Raw genomic sequence first — 16,020 nt, 5'->3', positions numbered from 1 at the left:
GAGGATATCTTACTAAGGTACAAACGCGAAGACATAGGTCGATGTGAGATGTTAGAATGTGTGACAGTCTCCTCGTATTTGAGTTGGCACATCCATTTGGAGGGGCATAGAGGCAGTCACAGTCGAGCATTCCACCTTATGCACATAGAACAAGAGTTCCACCAATGTGTACACCATTAAAGAAGCAAGTGATCCACGATGAACGTGCCCATTTGCGTACCCCCATTGAAAGTATGAAATTGGGAAGCAATCCAGTCGACTGAGGAGCAATGTGCGATATTTGAGTATGTCGAGCGACGCTCACGCCGATCGAAACCCGAGAAACAGAATTTTCACGCGTGGAAATTATCCCTGCCCGTGGAAATTCGCGCGAGTGGAGCATCCACCCCCGTGGAGTCGCTCGATTCAAGCCCCTATTTAAAAAGCCGATTCAGCCCCGATTTTGGTATTCTTTTCTCCATCTATTCCCTAACTTGTGAGAGGGCTTCGTCTAGGGTTTCGAGGGGTATTGGCTAGGTTTTTGGAGAGGTTCTAGGGCTCTGACATCGCACGTCGTTTGGAAGAAGGTTATTGGGAGAGCTTTCATCGCCAACGATCCGGCGAGGTGTATCCTAAGCTGGACAAAGGATTCCTTGCTACGAGTAGATGACTCTCCACAAGACCATCGACACGACTATCGAGGTGGTTTCTTTATGGATTCATTGCTTTTACATTCTAATTCTTTGATTGTACTTAACTTCATGGAGAGCTAAACCCCTAGTGGGTACTCGGGTATTGTGAACCGTAGGATGTATTTGTTTCTTTGAACCTCTTTATTATGCTTTCAATAAATTGATGTTTATTGTGAGTTCCTACCTTGAATGCTTGATTGTATGAACATTTCCTCTAGAGTGACACTAGGGTTGAAAGTTCTTGTTGGTAACCTTGTGAGTGAGTGACACACCACTAGCGTTAGACAAAGCTAGGTTGGAGAGGGTTGAGAGGGTGAGTCGAGAGGTACAGGAGCGTCCCCTTTCCCCTGCGGCGTGATAGATTCTACCTCCATTCCTCGAGTTCTTTGCGGCCATAATAGAGTGAATGGTCTAAGGGATGAACTTCTGTTGGGGATTAGTTGCGCGTGCAACGGAGTGAAGCGTTGAGGTGATCTCAGTATCTAGGGCTCAATTGTGGTTAGGGACCTTCCACCTGGACCAAAGGGTTAGGTCTATTATAAGGAAGAGATTTATCACTTGGAATCCCTAGAGCTCATTGCAACTCTATGCGAGTGCGAGGTGTTGAGATTGTTCAATTTCTCCTCCGGGACATGTATAGAGTTAGGCATAGTTGACCCTAGATTTGGGACTATGTAATTAATGATTTCCACGAGTCACCATTGCATTGATTAGGAAGCATAATAGAGGGTTCTTGCACTTGAAACAATTATCTTAGGTGGAGCATTATCAGGGTACCCCATCATTATCGACTGCCTTACCCCCTTCTTTACTTTTGCTCTCTTTCTTGTTGCTTTTATTGTTGAGAATTAAATCATTATCACACTCCTTATCATTGATTTTTCACATAGCTAAGAATCAAATTAAGTGTTTTTACTCCCTACTCCCTGTGGATTCTACCCCGCTCACCCGGGATTATTATTTCGACAAACCCGTGCACTTGCGGGATATATGCAAGGTGACCTTGTGAGGACCTTACATTACGAGACTAGTTCTGGGCATGGGTCTCTTGGGTGTGATTTGCGGGGCTGAGAAGACGTGTATACCTGTGCCCTCAGCATGGAGATGATGAGATTGATGGGTTTGGTTCGCAGGGTTCGCACGGGGGTTTATACTCTAGTTCTACTAACCCTAGAGATAGCCGGGGAGGAGGATGATGATGCCGAGGCTTCCTAGCCTGCCCCCGAGCCTCAGACAGCACCTATGGAGACTGAGGCGCCTCCAGTGACAGAGGACCCACCCCCCGCGTGCATGTTTTCACAATCTTGAGCCCATGATCATTTTGAGAGGCTCGAGAGAGCTGTGGGGGTGATATTGACAGGGATAGCAGAGGCCCTAGCAGAGATTGCCGATATTAGGGCTGCGCAGGCCACACAGTATACGGAGTTTATGGCACGTTTCGACACATTATAGCAGATCTTAGAGCGGGACATCGGCTAGTAATTTGTCCTGCGGTCGAGGACTCCTAAGGCCCTCCTTGCAATCTCCTGTACCTCCATCCCCTATTACAGCACAAGTTAACCCACCATGTACTTCATCAGCAACAGCAGCAGAGCAAGAGGACGACATCAACACTTGACTTTATATTTTATTTTACTTTTCCTTTCTTTTACTTTCCCATTTTATTTTGACTTGTACACTCAGAAAGGACTCTCTTTCTGGGTTTGTCTTTTATTTTGCTATCTCGAGTTGTATTCATTGCTTCAACTTTTATATACTCGAGTTATGTTTGTTTTTATTGAGTTTCACTGAACCCCCTCGTGTATATGTGTAGATGGTCTTGTCATCATGGGAATTTAGACTTTGTCAAGGGCTTTTGGCCGTGTAAGCTCCACAACCTGTTGGAACAACATTCCCAAGGCCTTAGCTCCATCCAATGAAACACTAGGATTCAGGGGAGTATTGTTTTGATTACTTCTCCCACATCTGAATTTAATTGATTTACATTATGAATGAGTCTTGCATGTGTACATTGGGGACAATGTACAACTTAAGTGTGGGGTGGAGGGGAGAGGGGCAGTTTCATAGTGCACGCATCTAATTTATAGTAGTTTTGATTGATATACATGCTCACATAGCCAATGGTGGTTCACCTTAGTTGCATTGATTGTATTCTTGAGTTTAGGAGAATTTTTAACATTGAATGTTTTCATGCTCTAGTTTTGGCTTGAATTTCTAGGAATTTTTGCCCAATTGACACTTGTTGCACTACTCACTCTTTGAACTCTTTTGGAAACTCATGTTTGATGTATAAGGGACTAGTTATAGGTTTTTCTTGTGTTAATTGTGAAAGAAAATGGAAAAATGAAAAGAAAGAACAAAATAATTTTGTTGTTTAGTTGTGCTTGTTGGGTGGAAAGAGCTACCATCTATGATGTATGAAGCTACTCTCATAAGTCGGATACTAGTTATGCCCTAATGAGAGAAAGAGCTATCTCATGGGATGTGTGAAAGCCACCACCCCGGTAGAAAGAGCTACCACATCGAAAGTGTGAAAGCCACCTTAGTGGCCGCTTTGCAAAGGGCTACCTTAGAGGATGTGTGAAGCTACTACCCTTTTTGAAATTTTTGTTACCTTTTGTAGATAAATAAGTCACTTGTACGCAGAACTTTGGGGAGTATACTTTGGGTTGACTTGAGTGAGTTCACACACTTACACGATTTCGGGTTTGTCGTCCTTTTTTATTCAAGTTTTTAGCTAGAGCATTGATTTTTCGTATTTAGTCTTGAAATTTCCCGTACTTGTAGAATGCACTCTTTGTATGCTTTGGTGAACCTAAGGCCAAGAACTTCCAATGTCTCCTTCATCTATGCATATAATGTTTTAATCTTTGCTAAAGGACAAGTAAAAGTTTAAGTGTGGGGAAGTTTGATAAGTGCTTGTGTGATAAGAATACGAAGTGTTCTTTCTTTGTGTTGAGCATTACTTTTCTCAGGTTTTAACACTAATATGGCTGTATTTATGTTACTTTCATGCAGGTAGGGTTGTGAGGCCGAGTATAAGAGAAAGAAGCCAATGTGGGTCATAATGCACTAATTTGGAGGAAATCTTCCTAAGGTTCAAACGCGAAGACATGGGTTGGCTTCCAGATATAGGAATGTGTGCCAACCTCCTCGTACTCGAGTTAACACAACTATTTTGAGGGGCACAAGGGTAGTCACATTCAAGCATTCTGACTTGTGCATATAGAACAAGATCTCCACCAACATGCATGTTATTAAATAAGGAAGGCGATCCACTATGTAAATGTGTGCCCGTTTGCGTTACCTCAATGAAAGTATGGATTCAGGAGTATTTCAGAACGGTAGTGCAGCAGGGTATTATAGAAAATAGTGTAACAAAAATACTGTAGCAGCACTGTTTACAGTCGGCTGAGAAAACTAGAAAACAGAGAATCCACACTGGTGTGTTGAAATTCCACCCGCCGTGTGAAAAATCCACAAGGGCGCCCACAAGGGCATGTGGATAGCCGATTCCTGCCCTTTAAAATCCGATTTCAGCATTCTTTTCTCCATCTTTTCCCCAACTTAAGAGAGGGTGGCGGCTAGGGTTTTGAGAGGTATTGTATAGGGCTTTGGAGAGGTTCTACGGCTTTGACATCACGTGTTGTTTGGATGAAGATTAGTGGAAGAGCTTTCGTCGGCACCGATCTGACGAGGTGTATCCTAGGCCGGACAAAGGGACCTTTGCGATGAGTTGAGGACTCTCCACAAGACCATCTCCTCGACTAATGAGTAGGTTTTCTATGGATGTTTTATTTTTACATTCAATTTCATTGATTGTATCTAGCTCTATGGAGAGCTAAACCCCTAGTTGGTACTTGGGTGCTTGTGAACACTAGGATGTATTTGTTTCATTGAACCTCTTTATTATGCTTTCAATTAATTGATGTTTATTGTGAGTTCCAATCTTGGAGACTTGATTGTATGAATAATGCCCTAGAGTGACACCAGGGTTGAGAGTTTTTTTTTGTAAGTCTTGTGAGTGAGTGACACACTATGAGAGTTAGACAAAGCTAGATTGGAGAGGGTTGAGAGGGTGAGTCGAGAGGTAGCGGAGCATCCCCTTTCCTCTCCGGTGTGACCTATCCTACATCCATGTTCTAAGAGTTCTTTGCAGCCATAGTAGAGTGAATGGGCTAAGGGATAACGTTCCACTAGGGCTTAGTTGCGAGTGCAACAGAGTGAAGCATTCAAATGATTTTAGCACCTAGGGCTTAATTGTGGCTAGAGATCTTTCACCTAGACCAAAGAGTTTGGTCTATATATAGGAATAGGGTTTATCACTTGGAATTCCTAGAGCTCATTGCAATTCTATGCGAGTGAGAGGTTGAGAGGTTATTCAATCTTTCCTCTGGGACATGTATAGAGTTAGCCATGGTTCACCTTAGATTTGGGATCATGTAATTAAGGATTTCCACGACTCTTTGTTGCATCAATTAAGATGTATAATAGAAGGTTCTTGCACTTGAAACGATTGTCCTAGGAGGATCAATATCCGGGTACCCCATCTTTATCAATTGCTTACCTTCTCCTTTACTTGTGCCTTCTATCTTGTTGTTTTTATTTTCGTTATTCCATATTTTGTCACACTTATCACTATTCATCTTCCACATTAGTTAAGAAACAACTCAAATGTCTTTATTCCCTACTCTTTGTGGATACGATACCTACTCATCTGGGATTATTACTTCGACACCCATGCACTTGTGGTTTACACGAATATAAGGAGGTGTCAATTTCATTGGTAAACCTTTTAATCCTCTTTTCTTTGCCAACTCTTGTTTTTAGCAGATTCAATGTCCAAAAGTGCATGAATTTTCATGTTATAACATTTTATGCATGTTTAGAAAGTGACTAGGCGCGTTTTTAAGTTGAATTTTTGAGAATTGTTGTGCACCCGTGCGATTTTCACACCTTGCAGATCCACACGGGAGTGGGTAATTTCCAGAAGCCCCTGTGGCATTCTGATGTATGCTATTTTTGAGATTCTTTGAATGTTCCTTCATCTTTTATCGTAGGTATGGCATCGCGCTCAAAGAAGCAAGAGGGTAAGCGTCACAGAGAGACCTCACCTGAGTTAGCATATATCAAATTCTAAAATCCCTAGCAGCAGGCTAGATTTGAATGGCTATCGAGACTCAAGATTGGGCAGTCCCGGTTCATAGACCTGAGTGTATTTAGTGAGGTCTAGCGAGGTGACAAGCTGGCTAATGAGATTAACACATTGATGGCTATGGGAAGCTGGAGGAGGCTGCTTTCGATACGAGAACCAATCTACTGGCTACTGACACTGGAGGTTCTGCCGTCCTTTGATTTCCAGCAGCCATATGGGGAGTTCGATGGCATTGATGTCATACAGTTTAGAGCATTCAGACATTAGTTCACCATGAGTGTCACAGAGTTTTCAGTACGCATGGGCTTATATGATGAGGCTTACATAGACACCAAGGAGTACAGACACTTGCCGATAGATTACCCTAGCACCTTAACCCCACAGCAAGCTGACCAGGCCTTTTGCTGACAAGGACAGTATGAACCGGGAGTGTCCAAGGCCTCATGTTTGTCCCGGCTAAGCTACAGGTACTTATTCGCCGTTCTTAGAAGAACTATAGATGGCCATGGGGGCAATATGGGTGTTTTGAGTCGGTAGGGGTTACTATACTTGTATTCTATGGTCCGGACCGTTCCGATCCACTTAGGGTATATTGTGGCAGATTATCTATGATATCAATGCCATAATGGGAGAGTTAGAAGATTATTTACAGGTCCCTACATCACTCAACTTATTCTAGGGATGGGCCTCGTAGACGCCATTCGGGACATCGAAAAGACATTTATTCCTTCTCCATTCAAACTTGATACTGTTAGGATCATGGGAGTAGTGCGCAGATGTGGTCCCAGAGTTCACATTTTGGTGACATCCACCATTGAGTGTACCGAGAACAGAGGGGATGCAGCGGGATAGTCTACACCGACTGCAGACCCGAGGCCCTCGGGGTGAGTAGGTACCCTTTCAGGTGCCTATGATCATATTGAGAGGCTCGAGAGCAATGTGAGTGTATTACGGCTTGAGATCATTGAGATGCGGTCGATACAGTCAGCAAAGTATATCGATATGATGGTTTGTTTCAACTTCTTATGACAGCTATTTAGAGCAGACCCCCAGCTCCTCCAGCATCTCCTTCACCACCTCCACTAGCACCCTTTGATCTAGTACCAGTAGCAGCAGAGGATTCAGAGCGGGACATCGACACTTGATTTTATTTTCCTCTTCTTTTCTTTACTGCATTTTTTATTTTTAGACTTGTATACTCAAAAAAGGACTTTCCTTATGAGTTTATTTTTCATTTTGTATCTCAAGTTGTATTCATTGTCTTATCTTTTTATATACTCTACTTGTTTTTATTTTTTTATTGAGCTTTCTCGAACCCCTCTCAGTATACGCATGCGGATGGTCTTGTCATGATGGGAATTGAGATTTTTGTCATGGGCACGGCCAAGGTGTTTCGGCACTTGGCCGTGTAAGCTCCACAACCCATTGGAACAACATTCCCAAGGACTTAGCTCTATCAAATTCAACACTAGGAGTCAGGGGAGTATTGTTTTTATTGCTTCTCCCACATCTGAATTTAATTGATTCACATTATGAATGAACTTGAATGTGTACATTGGGGACAATGTACAACTTTATTGTGGGGAGGAGTTTCATTATCCACGCATCTCTTTTATAGTAGTTTTGATTGATATAAATGCTCACATAGCCAATGGCGGTTCACCTTAGCTACATTGATTATATTCTTGAGTTTAGAAGAATTTTTAACATTGAATGTTTTCATGCTCTAGTTTTTACTTGAATTTCTTTGAATATTTGCCCGATCGACACTTGTTGCACTACTCACTCTTTTGACCTCTTTTGGAAACTCATGTTTGATGTATAAGGGACTAGTTATAGTTGTTACTTGTGTTAATTATAAAAAAAATAACAAAAAAATGGAAAAATGAAAAGAAAGAACAAAATAGTTTTGTTGTTTAGCTGTGCTTGTTGGGTGGAAAGAGCTACCATCTATGATGTATGAAGCTATTCACATAAGTTAGATACTAGTTATGCCCTAATGAGAGAAAGACCTATCTCATGGGATGTGTGAAAGCTACCACCCCGGTAGAAAGAGCTACCACCTTGAAAGTGTGAAACCTACCTTAGCGGCTACTTTGGAAAGGGCTACCTTAGAAAATCTGTGAAGCTACTACCCTTTTTGAAATTTTTGTTACCTTTTGTAGATAAATAAGTCCCTTGTATGTAGAATTTTTGTTACCTTTGGAAAGAGCTACCTTAGAGGATCCGTGAAGCTACTACCCTTTTTTTGTTACCTTTTTGTTGACTTGAGTGAGTTCACACACTTACACGATTTCGGGTTTGTCGTCCTTTTTGATTCAAATTTTTAGCTAGAGCATTGATTTTTTTCGTATTTAGTGTTGAAATTTCCCCGTACTTGTAGAATGCACTCTTTGTATGCTTTGGTGAACCTAAGGCCAAGCACTTCTAATGTTTCCTTCATCTATGCATATAATGTTTTAATCTTTGCTTGAGGACAAGTAAAAGCTTAAGTGTGGGGGAGTTTGGTAAGTGCTTGTGCGATAAGAATACGAAGTGTTCTTCCCTTGTGTTGAGTATTACTTTTCTTGGGTTTTAACACTAATATGGGTGTATTTATGTTACTTTTTATGCGGGTAGGGTTGTGAGGCCAATTATGAGAGAAAAGAAGCCAATGTGGGTCATAATGCACTAATTTTTGGAGGAAATCTTGCTAAAGGTTTTAACCCGAAGACATAGGTCGGGTTCAAGATGCAGGAATGTGTGCCAACCTCCTCGTACTTGAGTTAGCACAACTATTTGGAGGGGCACAAGGGCAATCAGATTCAAGCATTCTGACTTGTGAATATAAAGCAAGATATTCACCAACATGTCCGTTATTGAAGAAGCAAGGCGATCCACAACGTAAACGTGTGCCCATTTGCGTTACCTCGATGAAAGTATAGATTCGGGAGTATTTCAAGCAGGTACAGTAGTATGGTACTAAAGAAAACAATGTACTAACGATACTGTAGCAGTACTATTTACAACCGGCCGACAAAACAGGAAAATAGAGAATCCACACTTTCGGTAGCCCTTTAAAAATCTGATTTCAGCCCCGATTTTCAAAGATTCTTTTTCTCCATCTTTTTCCCCAACTTGAGAGAAGGTGGGGCTAGCATTTTGAGAGGTATTGGCTAGGGCTTTGGAGAGGTTCTACGGCTCAGACATCACGCGCCATTTGGAAGAAGGTTATTGGGAAAGCTTTCGTCGGCACCGATCTGGTGAGGTGTATCCTAGGCCGGACAAAGGGACCCCTGCAACGAGTTGAGGACTATCCACAACACCATCAACACGACTAACAAGGGGGTTTTCTATGGTTGCTTTGTTTTTTTACATTCGATTTCATTGATTGTATCTAGCTCCATGGAGAGCTAAACCACTAGTGGGTACTTGGCTATTTGTGAACCCTAGGATGTATTGTTTCATTAAACCTCTTTATTATTCTTTCAATTAATTGATGTTTATTGTGAGATCCAATCTTGGAGACTTGATTGTATGAATACTCTTTGATAAGTGCTTGAGTAGACATATTTTTTATATATGTTTTATGCATTGAGCATCATTTTTACATGGTTTATGTCTCATATTGTGTATTTGGTGTTCTTTTATGCATATAGGTTGTGAATCCCTTGAAGAGTAAAAAGGAAGCAAAGATAGGCTATAAAAGACACAATGTTGGGAGTTCTTGTTCAATTCAAGGACCAAGACACAAGAGCGGTTCATAAAGCGTGGAGATGTGTGCCAACTTCCAAGAAGATTCAAGTCAATTCACCATTTGGAAGGGCAAAAAGAGCAGCCACATCTTCATATTCCTTCTCTTTGTGAAGATTGCAAGACCTCTCAAAGATACGTCGATGAAGAAAAGTTTTATAGCCTACCACATGGACGTGTGCCCGGACATGTGGCCTTAAGAAGAGTGTTCGGGATCGCGTTTTGTGAAAAATTCTGTAGCAATTTCGACTGTAGCAATCTCTGTAGGCGAATTCACATTTCACGCGCCGCGCTGGAAATTCCCAGCGCCCGGCGTGGAAATTCCGCGACCCACGGGCGGCGTGGAAAATCCACCGCAGGCGCGTGAGGGCGCGTGACGAGCGCGATCTAAGGCCTATAAATAGCCGTTTTGCCCTATTCTTTCTCATCTTTTGTGCGGCTCTTGAGGGGTGAGACAGCTAGGGGGTTTGGAGAGGAGGTCTTCTGCGGCTTTGGAGGCGCTTCGTCACCAACTTTGATCGATTCCTCCTCCGTCATAGCATCAAGGAAGCCACCGGTGAACCTAGCTTCGCAGTGGGTCCTTCAAGACGTCGAAGCTCTCCATCAAGGCCATCGGTTCATACATAAGGGGTTTATTTCTATGGTTTTAATGTACTTTTCATTCATTGATGGTGTGTTTTGTATGTTGCTCCATGGAGGGCTAAAACCCTAGAGGGTATTTGGGCTTGTGAACCCTAGGATTCTCATCTTTTGTGGATTTGCTTTTGTGTTTCTATTTAATCCGAGTTTAATTAAGTTTCATTCTTGATTGTTTAATGCTTGCTTGCCTTATTGATCTTATGGTTATTTGGTTTGCATGATTTGTTGCCTTGGTGGGAGAGAGATCTCCATTAGGGTTAGAACCTCAAGATTGAAGAGGGTTGAGAGGGTGAATCATGAGATAGTGAAGTATCCCCTTTCCCCTCCGATTGGTGTATTCTATCTCCATTCCCTAAGCTCTATGCAACCATATTTGGTGGGAGGCGTGAGATTGCTCGATTTCTCCGCCCGGGACCTTGTAGGGGAGTTAGGATCCTTCGCCGGGAATTAGGGTTGGATCAATCTTTAGGAATTGGATACACAATTTGGAATCCCTAGAGTGCTTTGCGGTCATATGTGGTGTGAGGTGTCTGAGATTGAGCGATTTCTCCACGGGACCTCGTGAGGGGACTAGTATCGGTGATCTAGAGATAGACCCTATTATGTTTGGATTTCCACGACTTAACTTACTCATCATGTAGAAACACTTTGCTTATCCGGTACCTAATACACAGATCCTAGAGAGCAATGCCCGAATACCCCACTTTTACTGATTGAGATTCTTCCTCCATTTTACCCTTGCATATTTGTCTCCGGTGTTCATCTCTTCGCACATTAGATCACCCACACTATCCCATTATCATTAGGCTAGATAGCGGAGAAGAAGTTAGTACTAGTAGCCACATTCTCACTGTGGATTCGACTACCCGACTCACGGGTATTTATTACTCGACACCCGTGCACTTGGGTACACACACGCATATTCGGACGTGTCACTCCCTAAGTCACCACTAGGGTTGAGAGTTCTTTTTCCATGAGAGTTAGACAAAACTAGATTGGAGAGGGATTGAGAGGGTGACTCGGAGAGGTAGCGAGGCGTCCCCTTTCCCCTCGGTGTGATCTATCCTACCTCCACGTTCCAAGAGTTCTTTGCCGCCATATTAGAGTCAATGGGCTGAGGGATGACCTTCCACTTGGGCTTTGTTATGAGTGCCACGAGTGAACCGTTGATGTGATTTAAGCACCTAGGGGCTTAATTGTGGCTAGGGATCTTTCACCTTGACCAAAGGGTTTGGTCTAAGATAGGAATAGGGTTTTATCACTTGGAATCCCTAGAGCTCATTGCAATTCTATCGCGAGTGCGAGGTTGAGAGGTTATTCAATCTCTCCTGCGGGACATGTATAGAGTTAGGCATGGTTGACCTTAGATTTGGGATCATGTAATTAAGGATTTCCATGACTCTTTGTTGCATCAATTAAGAAGCATAATAGAGGGTTCTTGCACTTGAAATGATTGTTCTAGGCGGATCAATATCTGGGTACCCATCTTTATTGATGGCCATACTTTCTCCTTTACTTGTGCCCTCTATCTTGTTGTTTTTATTTTCATTATTTCATATTTTGTGACACTTATCACTATTCATCTTCCACATTAGTTAAAAAACAACTCAATTGTCGTTTATTCCTCTCTCTGTGGATCGATACGCATGTCCCTGCGTATATCCGTAGTGCGGGTGAGTAATAATCCCGGGAGCGGGTGGTCCAGGGGTAGGGCAATAAAAAAATACTTAATTTGATTCTTAGCTATGTAAAAGATTAATGATAATGAGTGTGACAATGATTTAATTCTCAACAGTAAAAGCAACAAGTAAGATAGCAAAAGTAAAGAAGGGGGCAAGGCAATCGATAAAGATGGGGTACCCGGATAATGCTCCACCTAGGATAATTGTTTCAAGTTCAAGAACCCTCTATTATGCTTCCTAATCAATGCAATGGTGCGTTGTGGAAATCCTTAATTACATAGTCCCAAATCTAAGGTCAACTATGTGCCTAACTCTATACATGTCCCGGAGGACAAATCGAACAATCTCAACACCCCGCACTCCCATAGAGTTGCAATGAGCTCTAGGGATTCCAAGTGATAAATCTCTTCCTTATTATAGACCTAACCCTTTGGTCAGGGTGGAAGGTCCCCTAACCACAATTGAGCCCCTAGATACTAAGATCACCTCAGCGCTTCACTCCGTTGCGCAGCGCAACTAAGCCCCGGTAGGAAGTTCATCCCTTAGACCATTCACTCTATTATGACCGCAAAGAACTCGAGGACGGAGGTAGAATCTATCACGCCCGGAGGGAAAAGGGATCCTCTCGTATCTCGACTCAGCCCTCTCAACCCTCTCCAACCTAGCTTTGTCTAGCGCTCGTGGTGTGTCACTCACTCACAAGGTTACCAACAAGAACTCTCAACCCAAGTGTCACTCTAGGGAAATGTTTTATACAATCAAGCATTTAAGGTTGGAACTCACAATAAACATCAATTTATTGAAAGCATAATAAAAGAGGTTTCAAAAGAAACAAATACATCCTAGGGTTCACAATACCCGAGTACCCACTAGGGGTTTAGCTCTCCATGTAGCTAAGTACAATCAAAGAAATAGAATGTAAAAAGCAATGAATCCATAAAAGAAACCCCCTCGATATTTGTGTCGATGGTCTTATGGAAAGTCCTCTACTCGTCGTCCAAGGATTCTCTCGTCCGGTATAGAATACGCCTCGTGAAGCTCTACGAACCTTCTTCCTAAGGAATGATGATGTCAGAGCCGTAGAACCTCTCCAAAACCTTAGCCAATACCCCTCGAAACCCCTAGCCAAGCCCTCTCTCAAGTTGGGGAAAAAGATGGAGAAAAGAATCGCTGAAATTGGGGCTAAATCGGCTTTAAATCTACGGGTCGGAATCGGGTGACTACGCGGGCTCGTGGATTTTTCACACGCCCATGTGGAATTTCCACACGGGCGTGGATAATTTCCACACGCCTGTGTGGATTCTCTGAACTCCAGTTTTCTCGGTCATCGTGAAGAGTCTTTCATTCAGATGCTACGCTTTTCGTGTTGCTACAATGCTCTGCTATAGTATCCGACCTGAATAGCTTCATTGGAGTAGCATGAAAGCGGAGCTAGCGTTCACGTCGTGGATCACTTGCTTCTTCAATGATAGGTAAGTTGGTGGAGCTCTTGTTATATTTGCATAAGTCAGAATGCTCGAGTGTGACTGCCTTTGTGCCCCTACAAATGGATGTGCTAAACTTGAATACGAGGAGGTTGGCACACACTCTAGCATCTCACATCAACCTATGTCTTCACGTTTGAACCTTAGCAAGATTTCCTCCAAAATCGGTGCATTGTAATCCACATTGCCTTCTTTCCTTCATACTTGGCCTCACTGACCCCTACCCACACTAAAGTAACATGAAAAACACACATATTAGTGTAAAAACACGAGAAAAGTAATGCTCAACATAAGGAAATGAGCGCTTGCATTCGTATGACAAGCACTTATCAATACCCACTTATCCGGGCATTATTACTTCGACAATCGTTCACTTGCGGTTTTACGCATATCTCGGACATGTCGAGGTTGTGAGCCGAATCTTAGAGAAAGAAGCCAATGTAGATCGTTAGTGCACCATTTGGAGGAAATCTTGAGAAGCTTCAAATGCGAAGACATAAGTCGGTTCAAGATGCTAGAATGTGTGCAAGCCTCCTTGTATTCAATCCAACATAATGATTTAGAGGGGCACAAAAGGCGGGTCACATTCTAAGTATTCCGGCTTGTGCATGTGTAACAAGATCTCCACCGACGTTGCCATTCATTGAAGAAGCAAAAGAGATCTACGACGTAAACTTCGTGCCCGTCTCACGTGCCTCGATGAAAAGCATGGTTTCGGGAGTATTTTAGACCGTAACTCTATCAACAATGTAGCAAAATACTATAGCAGGTACTGTTCATGGCCGACCGAAGAAGGAGTTATCCAGAGAAGCCACATGGGTGAGTGGAAATTCCACACGGGCCGTGTCAAATATTCATAAGGGCATGTGGATTCCTGATTCTAGCCCTTTAAAAGCTGATTTCAGCCCCGATTTCAGCATTCTTATCTCCATCTTTTCCCCAACTTGAGAGAGGGCTGCTGCTAGGGTTTTAAGAGGTATTGGCTAGGGATTGGGAGAGGTTCTATTGCTCCGATATCATGTTCTGTGGGGAAGAAGGTTAGTGGGAGAGCTTTCGTCAGCACTGAACCAAGGAGGTGTATCCTAGGCTGGACAAACGGACCTTTGGACGAGTAGAGGACTCTCCACAAGACCATCATCACAACTATGGAGGAGTTTTCTATGGATTCATTACTTTTACATTCGATTTTATTGATTATAACTAGCTCCATGGAGAGCTAAACCCCTAGTGGGTACTTGGATTATGAACCCTAGGATTTATTCATTTCATTGAACCTTGTTATTATGGTTTCATTAATTGATGTTTTTATTAAGTCCCAATCTTGAATGCATTGATTGTATGAATACTTCCTTAGAGTGACACTAGAGTTGAGAGTTTTTGTGGGTAACCCTTATGAGTGAGTGACACACCATGAGAGTTAGACAAAGCTAGATTGGAGAGGGTTGAGAGGTTGAGGCGAGAGGTAGTGGAGCGTCCCCTTTCCCCTCCGGTGTGATTTATTATACCTCTAATTCCTCAAGTTCTTTGCGGTCATAGTAGAGTGAATGAGCTAAGTGATGACCTTCCACTGGGGCTTAGTTGCGAGTGCTATCGAGTGAAGCGTTGAAGTGATTTTAGCATCTAGGTCTTAATTATGGCTAGCAACCTTCCGCCTCGACCAAAGGGTTAGGTCTATATATAGGAAGATGATTTATCACTTTGAATTTCTACAACTCATTGCATTTCTATACTGAAAGTGCGTGGTTGAGAGATTATTCAATTTCTCCTACTGGACATGTATAGGGTTAGGCATGGTTGATCTTAGATTTGGGGAGCATGTATTAAAGGATCTCCACGACTCATTAATGCATTAGTTAGGAAGCATAATAGAGCGGTTTTTGCACTTGAAATGATTATCCTAGGCGGATCAATATCCGAGTACCCTATTTATATCGATTGCCTTACCTCTCCTTTATTTGTGCTTTCTCTCTTGTCTCTTTTACTTTTGTTTGCATTACATCGTAGCACACAAATCACTATTTATTTTTCGCTTAGTTAAGAAACAACTTAAGTTTTTTTACTCCCTATTCCCTATGCATCACGATACCCTTCACCCGGGATTTTTATTAGTTCGACAAACCCGTGCACTTGTAGGACATACGCAAGGGGCGCTTGTCAACCTCCTATAGTACCCCCACCAAAAAAACTTCTAATCCACTTTTCATCAAGATAAACATAAACGGCCACGTTAATGCCGTGAGATCGCGTCACTTCCTCAATAAACGGGTTCATTGGTGAAGATCTCTGTCATTGCACAAGTTGGGATACACAAATGTGACTACCTTCATACCCCACAACTCATCGTAATTGCTTGAATACATGGAGGTTGGTAAACATTCACGATCTTTGAGCCCAACTTGTCTTTGTGTTTATTCCTTCCAAGATTTCATCAAACAATGCGTTTCATGATCTACTTTGGCTTTCTTTCTTCCATATTTGGCTTCGTAACCCTACATGTGCAAAAAGAACACAAATGCACATGTATAAGCGCTAAAATCGATAAAAGTAATGTTCATCATAAGGAAAGAATACTTTCTGCATTCTTAACCCACAAGCACTAATCAAACTCCCCACACTTAAGCTTTTGCTTGTCCTTAAGGAAAAATAAAACAGTTGAG

Source organism: Dioscorea cayenensis, chromosome 9 (assembly GCF_009730915.1).
Source record: "Dioscorea cayenensis subsp. rotundata cultivar TDr96_F1 chromosome 9, TDr96_F1_v2_PseudoChromosome.rev07_lg8_w22 25.fasta, whole genome shotgun sequence".
NCBI lineage: Eukaryota > Viridiplantae > Streptophyta > Magnoliopsida > Dioscoreales > Dioscoreaceae > Dioscorea > Dioscorea cayenensis.
Note: the sequence above shows the minus strand (reverse complement) of the source record.